Consider the following 11,108-nt stretch of genomic DNA (forward strand, 5'->3'; position numbering starts at 1 on the left):
TTGACTTAGGATGTCTTCACACGTCGTTCACTCAAGTTAGGAGTTAAGTAAGGCTTATGTCAGCTGTAATTTTGAAGCTACCAACCGTGTCTCAGCAGCGTTGCCGGAACGTTACACACGGTCATATACAAAACCCTGGATTTCCCCAATACGAATCAACTGTCATGTCTCGGTTGACTTAGGATGTCTTCACACGTCGTTCACTCAAGTTAGGAATTAAGTAAGGCTTATGTCAGCTGTAATTTTGAAGCTACCAACCGTGTCTCAGCAGCGTTGCCGGAACGTTACACACGGTCATATACAAAACCCTGGATTTCCCCAATACGAATCAACTGTCATGTCTCGGTTGACTTAGGATGTCTTCACCCGTCGTTCACTCAAGTTAGGAGTTAAGCAAGGCTTATGTCAGCTGTAATTTTGAAGCTACCAACCGTGTCTCAGTAGCGTTGCCGGAATGTTATACTCGGTCATATACAAAACACTGGCGCTAAAGAAAACTAAAAAGGTCCCTTAAATATTGCTTTCACAGTAATGGTAGTCTACATGTGTGGAAAACCTCATATATTATACTTTACATACGTCTATACTTGAAAATTATTCATATTATTATTAACGATATTTTTGAATAAACAGTTTTTTACAGTTAAATCATTAATACTTACTTATTTGTGATACAAATATACATTAAAAATAATTTATTTTTGTTATTTTTCGTTCAATCTGTAAGAGATTCGCCTTTATTTAGAATAATTCTAATAACTGTTGTAACAACTTTGATTTGGGATTTCCTATTTCATGTTTATAAAACCAATGTTTAATAATTGCATCCAATCACATTATAGCTCAATTCTATCAATTCATGTATTCATTTAATTGTCTAATTAATTATCGCGCATGTTAAAAATATTATAGTGAATATTCACCACGAAACATCAATCACTATAAATTGTCATAAAGATTTACAATGTGGTACGTAGCAGTAGACCCACGCTCAATATGGGTATAAGAGTATATCTCGCAACGTTACTCGCGTGTTCAATTATTTACGAGTACTTTGACCTGTCACAAGATGACCTAATACTAACTGCCAATACTAATCTTTGCAAGAAAGTTTAAAAGACAGTAGAACAAAGAGATCAGTTGATTGCGGGTCCCAATGGCAGATTGACATGGTAGCGTGCAAGAGTGACCTCTCTCTGATTATAAGTGTCTTTTATGTTCCTTAGAAAGAGAGCAGCGATATTGCATGTGTATTGGGTAGCTGTCCTATAATGAAAGTAGAGTCCGCAATTCACAGCGTCTCCAGGGTCTGGCGCGCGCCTTGTAGCCACGTTTTTCTCATAACTTTCATGTAGCCTACAGTATTTACTGGTTATTGTCTGTCTTACAGTGTTCTTTAGTTGCAGCAGTTGGGCTCCATGTTTCTTTGCAATTTTGTTGTCAGCTAAACATGACTGAACTGTCTTTCTAATCAATAAGAAAATCTAATAATCTAATGGTTAGTTATGGTTCAAAATGTCAAGTACAACATATTATTTCATTCCTAAATGTTAAAACTTGTACACTTGTAGGACTTAGTACAAGAGCTATAAAAACCACATATTATTTAGTTTTTACAGCATACTACTCAGTAATAAAACAGGTTTACGCAACTTCAAGTGGAGTCCTACAGGACGAAATCTGTCAAAAACTACACACCCAGCACACTTGTTCACAATACCCATATATTCAACAATATTCAACCCAATATTCAAATTCCTTTAATGTCGTAAGACAACTTTTGTTGTATGACAGCGTCAAGTACATGCTGTATATACATAGCTTATAAAGTAAAACAATAAAAATACAATGGTTATACAACAGTAAATATTATACTAAATTTTTTTATTAGTCTACATAATTATAATTATTGTAAAAAAAAACTAAAAATGTAAAACGAGTCACAACTTTACAATTGTTAGTTTATGCCCGATTAAAAAGAAGTTTACAATTCCAACTAACTAATAATGCAAGAAAAACAAAATAATAAAACAAAAACATTATTATACTAGTATAATATGAATATTATTCAAATATTCAACTCAAACCACTCCAACATGAGGATATTTTGACACTTCTTCAATCAGTTGTGTGCATCATTACAATGGTGTAACTATTAAAGTTTGTGCAGCTTCACCGTAGCATAGGGGAAAGGATGAGTCTCTCACACAAACAGGTCACGGGTTCGATTCCTGGAGAAAGTCGATTAAAGTTGCAAATGAGTTTTCGCTAAAAGAATTTTACAATAATCGCTAAAATTTCAATTCACGTAAAAACAACCCATTAGTGGAATAAAATCTTTCCTCCGACATTATGTACAAGATAGTAATAAATATATTAAAAAATACTGTTAACGGTGCTACTATCTTTTGAGGTAGAAAACGGTTGTTTGGTTTCCAAAGCATTCATTCTTATAGACTGATCAGATACCCGTTTTATTTAAAAAAAATCCCAGTTCCGGTAACAATAGGATATTAAACCCTACCTAGTTCCCCATTCACGCTGAGTTCGGAAATCTGTTCATCATGAAAAAGAAGATAAATAGTAATTTTGTAGTTACGCGTGTACACTTTCAATTATATCCGTTAATAATTGTTTCTTTTGCCCTTAATCCTCCTAATTACCTTAGGATGATGTTACAAATAGTGTGTATTTTCTAATAAATTCTTGGTGTTAACAAGGTTAAAAGTGCTTGTTAAGTTATCGTTTTAGCTAACAAATAATGACACGTAGTGAAGAGAAATGAAAACTAAGTAGAGGGAGTGTCATAAAACCATCTTTTGATCCAGCCTCTTCCATCTTATCTAAAAGCATCCAAATATACTCGTATATTTGTAAATACAAAGTCATAAGAGGAATTTAGGAACCACCAGTATATTGATTGTCATAGCCTCATATCGAGTTTTAAAATGTGATGTTCATAAAGTTACATTAATCAAGTCGTTATTTTATGCAATTTTCTACATCTAATTTATAAAGACCAGGATTTGTGAAAAACCCAAAAACGAGTAAAACGAGCAAGAAGTAAAGATTATTAAATTTACATTCTTGCATAGTTTTTTAAGAATAAGTTTTGTTTTCCGTATGATAAATATAATTTTACATAAAGAAGTGCTTTCACAATCTAGGAACTCGGACCCATCCAAAGGAATAATCCTCGTATGGTCTTTATCATTGGATCTTTCATGCTGTCAATGTTTGAGAAAAATTAAAGAATTTGCATTTGAATTTATTCCTAACATTAGACAACTTTTATTTGTTTAAAGTGATGTAATTTTTTCCTAAATTTACATCACTGTTCTCCGAATAAGTTCATTCTAATTTGTTTCAGTTAATATTTATACAATTCTAAGCAAATACACCTTATATGTAATTAAATAGTCGTAAATGACTCACAAACAGTCGTTGTAACTTGTATAATGTCGTTGTATAAGTGGTGCTATTTTTAAGGCACATGTATTTATAGTGAAATTAGTTCTCACTGAAACAGACTGAGAATATTATCTAATGTACAAGGTAAGGTAAGGATAGGTATTTCTGTTCTCTCAAGCACGGGCGGCTTGGCTTGTCATTATACCAACTTGTCACTCAAAGTGACTTGCAGTCAAGTCGGATCTCAAGATGGTCCTAAAGCCTTGTATTTGAGCCTTCACTAAGCTCTACCTTGTAGGTTATTATCATGCCTTACCTAATCTTGTCACTTTTATAAACATTAAACAGAGGCTACATAATCATCCATATGTTCGGTTTCAAGACATGTTACTATAAGCACTGACGTGTTTTAAATTGAACAGGAGCTGAGAGCCAATTTGCATTTTAGTATGAGTTAAAGACGTGCTTTTGTCTGAAATCCACGGACATTCCTCCTAAGAAAGAAGAGCTTGGTGGAGGTCGAAATTGGAGGGTATAAAAAGGGTTAAAATATATATAAAACGATAATTTTTTGTCTAATAAAATTTGGATTAGATTGGCTCACAAAAAGTCGACCGTCAGACACATAAATAATACTTATATCACCAGCAAATAAGGTAATTGAAATTCGCCAATTTCGCTAAATAGTCGGTTTTTACATGGTTAGCTGGAGGTGATAGAATATTTATTACACCACTGGTAATAAATCAAACCAATTCTCATTTGTTCCTTTTATAATACTTATATCACTTGGGACAACAGCAGCATATGACATGGAAAGAAATTATATAAGATACTCCATGATAATCAACAAAATGATTGATTTACAAACTTTCACATTATATGTAAAATAATGTTTATTGATCAAAGCAAATTTTATTAATCATTTGAATATAGTATTCTATTGTACGTTATACGTTATTTGTTTCTTGATTAACATTTCTAAAATACAATTTAATTTATAAAATTTCATAAATTAAGTATTTATTTACATGCTTGCACTAAAGTGAATACTTTTTTTTTTTTTTTTTTTTTTTTTTTTTTTTTTTTTTTTTTTTTTTTTTTTTTTTTTTTTTTTTTTTTTTAGGAGAGCCCGATCCCCTTTAAGTCTTATACTGTCCGTCCTCATGGGCCACCACTGGCCTGTGCGAGGATCTTATCAAACAGAATAAGGGGAGAGTCGATACAGTACGAGGTCGATGGTACTGATAAAAAGTGCAACGGTCACAGACAGGATTTGAACCTGCGCTATGTCTAACTCAGACTCAAAGTCCAACGACTTAGCCCGCTAGGCCATCGGCACCCCCAATTACAAACACAATACAATTATAATATTAAAATTACATTTTATATCATATTTCTTTTAGGGACTTTAAATGTATCCAATGAAATTTATAATTATAACTTTTACAACATTTAGTATTTTAAATCAGTTTGCTTTAAAATACATATTATCTAAACATTGAATTATTTTAATGAACTATAATAAAACTTCACAGTATAAACTTGTACATGAGTATTTTAGTTTAACTAGCTATAACTAGAACTGTTTTGTTACAACAAAATTTATTTTGAAGTTTGTCTTTGGTTACTCATGTCTAGAAAACTTGACTTAAATTCTGGATAAAAACTGTTTAACTTGGCAGAGTTTATTTAAGTCAATAAAGTAAATAAATCAGAACGGCAGTATAGGAATCTTCAAATTTTGTCGTATTCGGATTTGGCTGTAAAAATTTACTAATACAATTCAAAGTATATTATATTATCTAAAATTTATAACATTAAGTCAGTTTTATAATTATTATAAACAAAAGTCACGAATATGAAGAAATTGAACTTTAAAAATTCGCTTTGTAAACACCGACTGCAGCAAATTCTTTCTTGAACTTCGCGTTACTACCAAATTACTTGTTTATAACGTTTCTATATTTTTTAAACCTTTCGTGTTCAACAAATAAGTTAAAAGTTTTTTCATCTAATAAAAGAGAAGATTGCATTTCATGAAATGTCATATGTCTTGTTATGTTTAATGATTTCGAGTGACTTTAATAGCAATTAAAACAGATAAGCTTTTTCGAAAATTAAACACCGATTTACATTAAGGGTAGAAAGCTGTCGTTCCCAGCTGCCTCACTTCTTTGAAGAAATTTTATTTTTTGAGTCCGATAAGAAATTTATAAAATAATTTCGTTTAAATTATCATGGTGTATTTTTAATCTTAGAATAGTAGGTCGACTTTTTTGTCTGGGAGTTGCCGAATGGTTCTGCGACGACGAGTTTCAGTTTTTAAATGTTATTAGGATTAGGACTCGTATTCCGAGTAAAAAGAATATTTACATTATAATCAGTAAATTTGGCTTCACGTGCCTAAGTGGTGGTTTAAACATATGAACTGAACAATACCATTATACAAACAATATTTAAAAACAATAATTGGATTGGATATTTCTAAAGAGTTTTTGAAAACATTAAAGTAATGTTATAGTAACATTATAGTAAACCTGTAACTAATGATATAAATATAAAAGATACAAATTATACATGTTCAACCCAAAATGTTTTGTATGTGTTATAACCTTAGAAGTTTCTTTGACCAATATATAATGATAATTATTAATTAACACAAGTAATACAATTCAAAAATTGAAATATATGAATCCATGGTGGTAGATAGGTTATCTTCATCCATCTTCCCAGCACAACTATGATGTCAGCGAGTTGTATGCACGAACAGCACGGTAAGTTATTGGACAAACCCTCTTGGGATAGATCCATTGTAATTCTCAGCACGTCCATGAATACCAAAAGCATTATACTTTTATTTTAGCAACTGTGTAATTTTAAATAAACAGTCTTTAATAAGATCAAAACTGTTGTTGCGTTTATGCGTGCAACTACGTATTTCCTGATCCAATCAGAAATGTATATATAAATTATTGTCACGAGACCATTTCTGTATAATTTGTGCAACGTTTGTGTGAAAATGACAATTAAGACTGTTAATTTGAACTATTGTACGCTCTCTCATTCTATTAACACTTCCACTTTGGTTCACAAAGGGCTGTTTAATTCTGTAATCTGCTGAGAAACAATTAAACAGTGTATACCGTTCAACATTACAACATTTCAAGTGGGTATAATAAAATGTTTAATTACTTCAACATTGTTATCATATAATGTTTCCGTTCCAGCAAGACCTTAAAAATTATTTATAAAGTGTAGATTTAAAGATTTTCTCAGCTTTTTTCCTGAGGATCCTCAGCCCTCTGAATTTGATGTTGAAGACTGCGACAGTCACGTGTTAAGGAATGTTATGGATTTTGAAAAATAAAGAAACAAGGATAAAGATCTGAAATGTTCAATTGTGAGATTTGAGGCTGATTATGATGCAAATTGTAAATTTATATTAACACAAATTCATAATTATCAAAATTATAACATTTTTTTAACCTTACTATGGATTCTGTGATTTATGATGATATCAAATAGTGTATTTCACTTAACATTCAGTCAATTCTCCATCCATCAATTTAAAGAATAATAAAAAGATGAGTTCTAATACAAAATAAAAAATATTAAATATTAAAACACCCTATGTTTTACTTACTTTTCATTTAAAACAATATTTAAAAAACATTTTTCCCGAAAAAATTAACTTATGCAGTTGAAATATAATGACAGAATAATAAATAAAAATAATCGGAACAACCGAGGTTTAAAAAGAAACAATTAATGAAATTGTCACTATAAATCTATAAGAATTTCCACTATAAATCTATAAATTTTAGATCTATAAGTAAAACAGGTGCAAAGGCGTTCTGTCTGCCAAGGGCATCGCTCAATGGCCCAAACGTAGGAAAAGCAGCCTCAATGGTCTAAGATAGGTGAAGATTCTTAAACTATATAGAATATTTATTTATCCGTGACATTCCAGCGTTAGCAAAAAAGTTATGTATTATGGGTTTATATCCTCGATTATATATATTGTCATATCATTTCCAAAAAAATATTGGTGGCAATAAACTAAAACAGTCTCTTAGTATAACTCTTAGAGGCTATATTTTACTTAATCCTAATAAGAATAAAATTAATGCAAACTTTAATTTACCGTTTACAATATCTTAGTATCCTAGTCATATGCTTAATTAATATGTATTAATAGAATCAAATGCACTGTTCTAATCGTTTTAACTCATACAAAGAAGTTTTATTAGGAAACATTTTACAAATTCAACTATCGTTGGAGACAAACAAACATATTGGTACTGGAAATAACTTTTTTTTGTAGTTTTGAACATAAAATGCTATTTACATGCATACAGCCTGGGTATATATAAGTAACAAGTACAGTACGTTATAAAAACACAAATAAATCTTTCTGTTTGAGATTTTTCACACCCGCAGTGGACAATATCTACTAGGGCCGAACAATTAGAATTACTTTTTTATAAACACGGATCACACGTACATCAATGACAAAAAGTAACAGAGCGGGGCATAACACTGTAATCGTCTGTTTATGGTCCCCGTCATGTTAGGCCGTTTATTCATTTATTTATTTATAGGCTTCTCTAATAATATTGTGTAGGATTCTTTTATTTTTCTCAAAATTAATTTCCACTTACTGAGGATTATTTTAAAATCAGTAACCCCAAGGAGGTACTGGTCAAGTTGGGTTATAAAAACGATTATAATTAATTTTCCTGTACTTTTTAGTACTAATGATTATGTCCTCATTGACTGAAATAACTATTCATCAAATACTTATTAAAAATACGAACTAATAATTTTGCCTTAAAATATTTGTTTTTGTTTTTTTAGATTTATTCTAAACAACGAAAGACTTTTCTTTATATGTTTTGCATATCAGCCACATATATGTATACAACAGAGTGCGCTAATTACAATTTCAATAGAAATTGCTTATTATAAACAAAGTACTCGTATAAAATATTGTAATATGCAAATATTACAAACAGTAATCGTAAAAAGAATGTGATGTTACTTACTTGGAGTGATAGATGTGACAAAAGGACGCACTGTGTCACTTACAGGAGTTCCTCCACCCCCAGGGCTCCCACCCCCTCCCACATATCACGATCAGTTGGTCAGACTTACGACGCAACTCGGTGCCTGATTACCCAATAGCCTAATAACATACTTCTCCTTCTTACAGGTGTCTATCAGAACTGTATATTCATCATTCATAAAACACTTCAAGTATCTAAGAATTTCTTTTAAACATATATTTATCTACCGAGTTAAAAAACAATATTACTACCTTTTTGAAAGATATTTAGAAAATAAAACTAATTTTAGAATATCGTACGCCTTTGCAGCTTAGATAACCCTTCTAAAAGGATTTTTCGAACGTCTTGTGCCCCTTAATAGTATTGGTCATTTTGGACTCCCTTTGAATCCAAGTTCCACTAATCATAACCACTTGGCTTTGTAGGCATGTTTGAAATTACATTGTCAATTGTCGTCTGAGTTGTGCCTGTCACTCTTGTGGGGGGTTTAAAGAGCAACTGAAGGCCAACTGAATTTATAAGATCCTCCATACATTTTTTCTTTAAAGCGTTAAAGTCACGAACGAATTTTGATGAAATGTTGTCAAGTCTGTCAAGTAGACATTCGAGGTTTGTGAAAACATTTTTTTCACTTCTGCTGGAAGACCTGTAAATGCCAATAAAAATTAATTTTCATTGGTTCGTTTGAAGTTTGACTTCGGCTGCCTCAAATTTTTTCTCTTTTATTTGTTTTATCTGTCTCATAAAAAAATGATAAAAATATCAAAATTTTTGTATGAAGTTAAACCTCCCTATTCCTATTGTAGACTGCCTGCAAAAGAAGTTTGCCAATTTATAACAATTTTCAGTTTGCGCATGTCGATATTCTGGTTATTAAATGATTCGGAAACAACAAGAACATCAGTTTTGAATTCTTCACATATCAGTTGAAGTTTATCTAATCTGTTTGCAGTTGACTGTGCATTTTGGTTTAGAAGCCTCGATTATTTTGAACTTCCACATCGGCTTACTGAACTCTTTACCGGGGAATTGGTTTCCTAAAAAGAGTGGTTTGTATTCTTGTTGTAGTTTTAGGAGCGATCTTGTAGAGAGAGCCATTAGTGATAGATTCTGCAAAGCTCTCGTGGTCCATGGAGATGGTCTTGGTGGAGTGGTGGCCGGTCTCGGAACAACACTGCAGTGGTGAACCGGAGGCAACGAGAGACGGGTCAGCTCCTTCACTATCGCGCTGGCCAGGAGTCAGTCGTCTGCTCGGTCCATCCTTGATTATGGATTCTTCTAGATAATATATCATCCCTATTGGACGGGTGTAAACAGCCAGTGTACAAAGTTCACCTGATTAGCATACCCACCACCTGATTCGCAGCTATCACTTCACCCATCAGCCCCTCCCTCCTTTATCCGCTAGCCTACCCGCCAAATTCACGACCCTGTAAGAAAGACCAGCAGTTCGGGGTCTGTCGGTGGTAGTCAGAACTAGAACTACTTGGCTCTGTCCACCTGCTCTTCGCTATGAGCCGTTGTCTGTTTCAGACCTCTGAAACAATATTCTGAGCCGCTTGTGCAAAATTTTCGTGAATTGAATAAGCTCACCCAGTCGCCGAGCGGCAATCCACAGTCTGACTTAGAAAGTGTAAGCCCAATTACACAATACCACAATTATTAACACTGTGGCCGCTGACATGTTAATTTATTTGAACTATTAGGGATTTGGCTAAACATATTATAAACTATGTTTATTTTTAGGAAGAGAAACTAATCACTTACAATTAATAGATTTACATATATTTTCAAATTTTTGTTAATTTGCTGACAGTACTCAATTTGTTAACGTATATATTTTTATTATTTTATAACTACATTAAGGTATGAAAATCTTATAGAAATAGTAAAAATGTTCTAAACTATTAATACACAAAGAAAACACAATTTAATGCAAATAAATAGATCTACGACAAATTCATATTTTAAACGTCAAATTTGTTAATTTTATAGAGTTAGCAAATTAAAAGACAATTCCTATTGCACATTTAAAGATATATATATATATATATATATATATATATATATATATATATATATATATATTATATATTAATATTAATTATATTATATTGTAAACAATTATATTGTAAACAAAATATTATATTGTAACATAAATACCGTATTGAATATTACACTCAGAAGGATCTATATTCAAGAGTTCCATTTAGGTGTATACCGTGAGCCGTGAAGTGGTCTTATCATAGTTCACTCAGGTCAATTATCCTCATTCCTTCACCGTGTAAGCACAACTCACTTATGAAGTTGTTCGCCAGAACGATAGAATCGTGTATAGGGTGGAGGCAAATCATTCCTTGGAGGCAGAGAATCTGTCAGCATATTTGATGATCTCTTACGTTGATCAATTATTATCTATATAATATAATATTCCGGAAAATTATGTCCTGCCTCCCAGAAGCCATGTAGTTCGTTCAATCATCATTACAACATGTTTCGTAATTATTTGTTACGCTATATATTGTGGAGTCGCCTGATGATGAAACCTTTGGTTTCGAAAGGCCTCGTCCGAAAAATAAATAAATTGGAAAAGTATTGTATTCTTTACATTTAGTAGTATTTATTATT

The sequence above is a fragment of the Homalodisca vitripennis genome, chromosome 1, assembly GCF_021130785.1.
Source record: "Homalodisca vitripennis isolate AUS2020 chromosome 1, UT_GWSS_2.1, whole genome shotgun sequence".
In the NCBI taxonomy this organism is placed as follows: Eukaryota; Metazoa; Arthropoda; class Insecta; order Hemiptera; family Cicadellidae; genus Homalodisca; species Homalodisca vitripennis.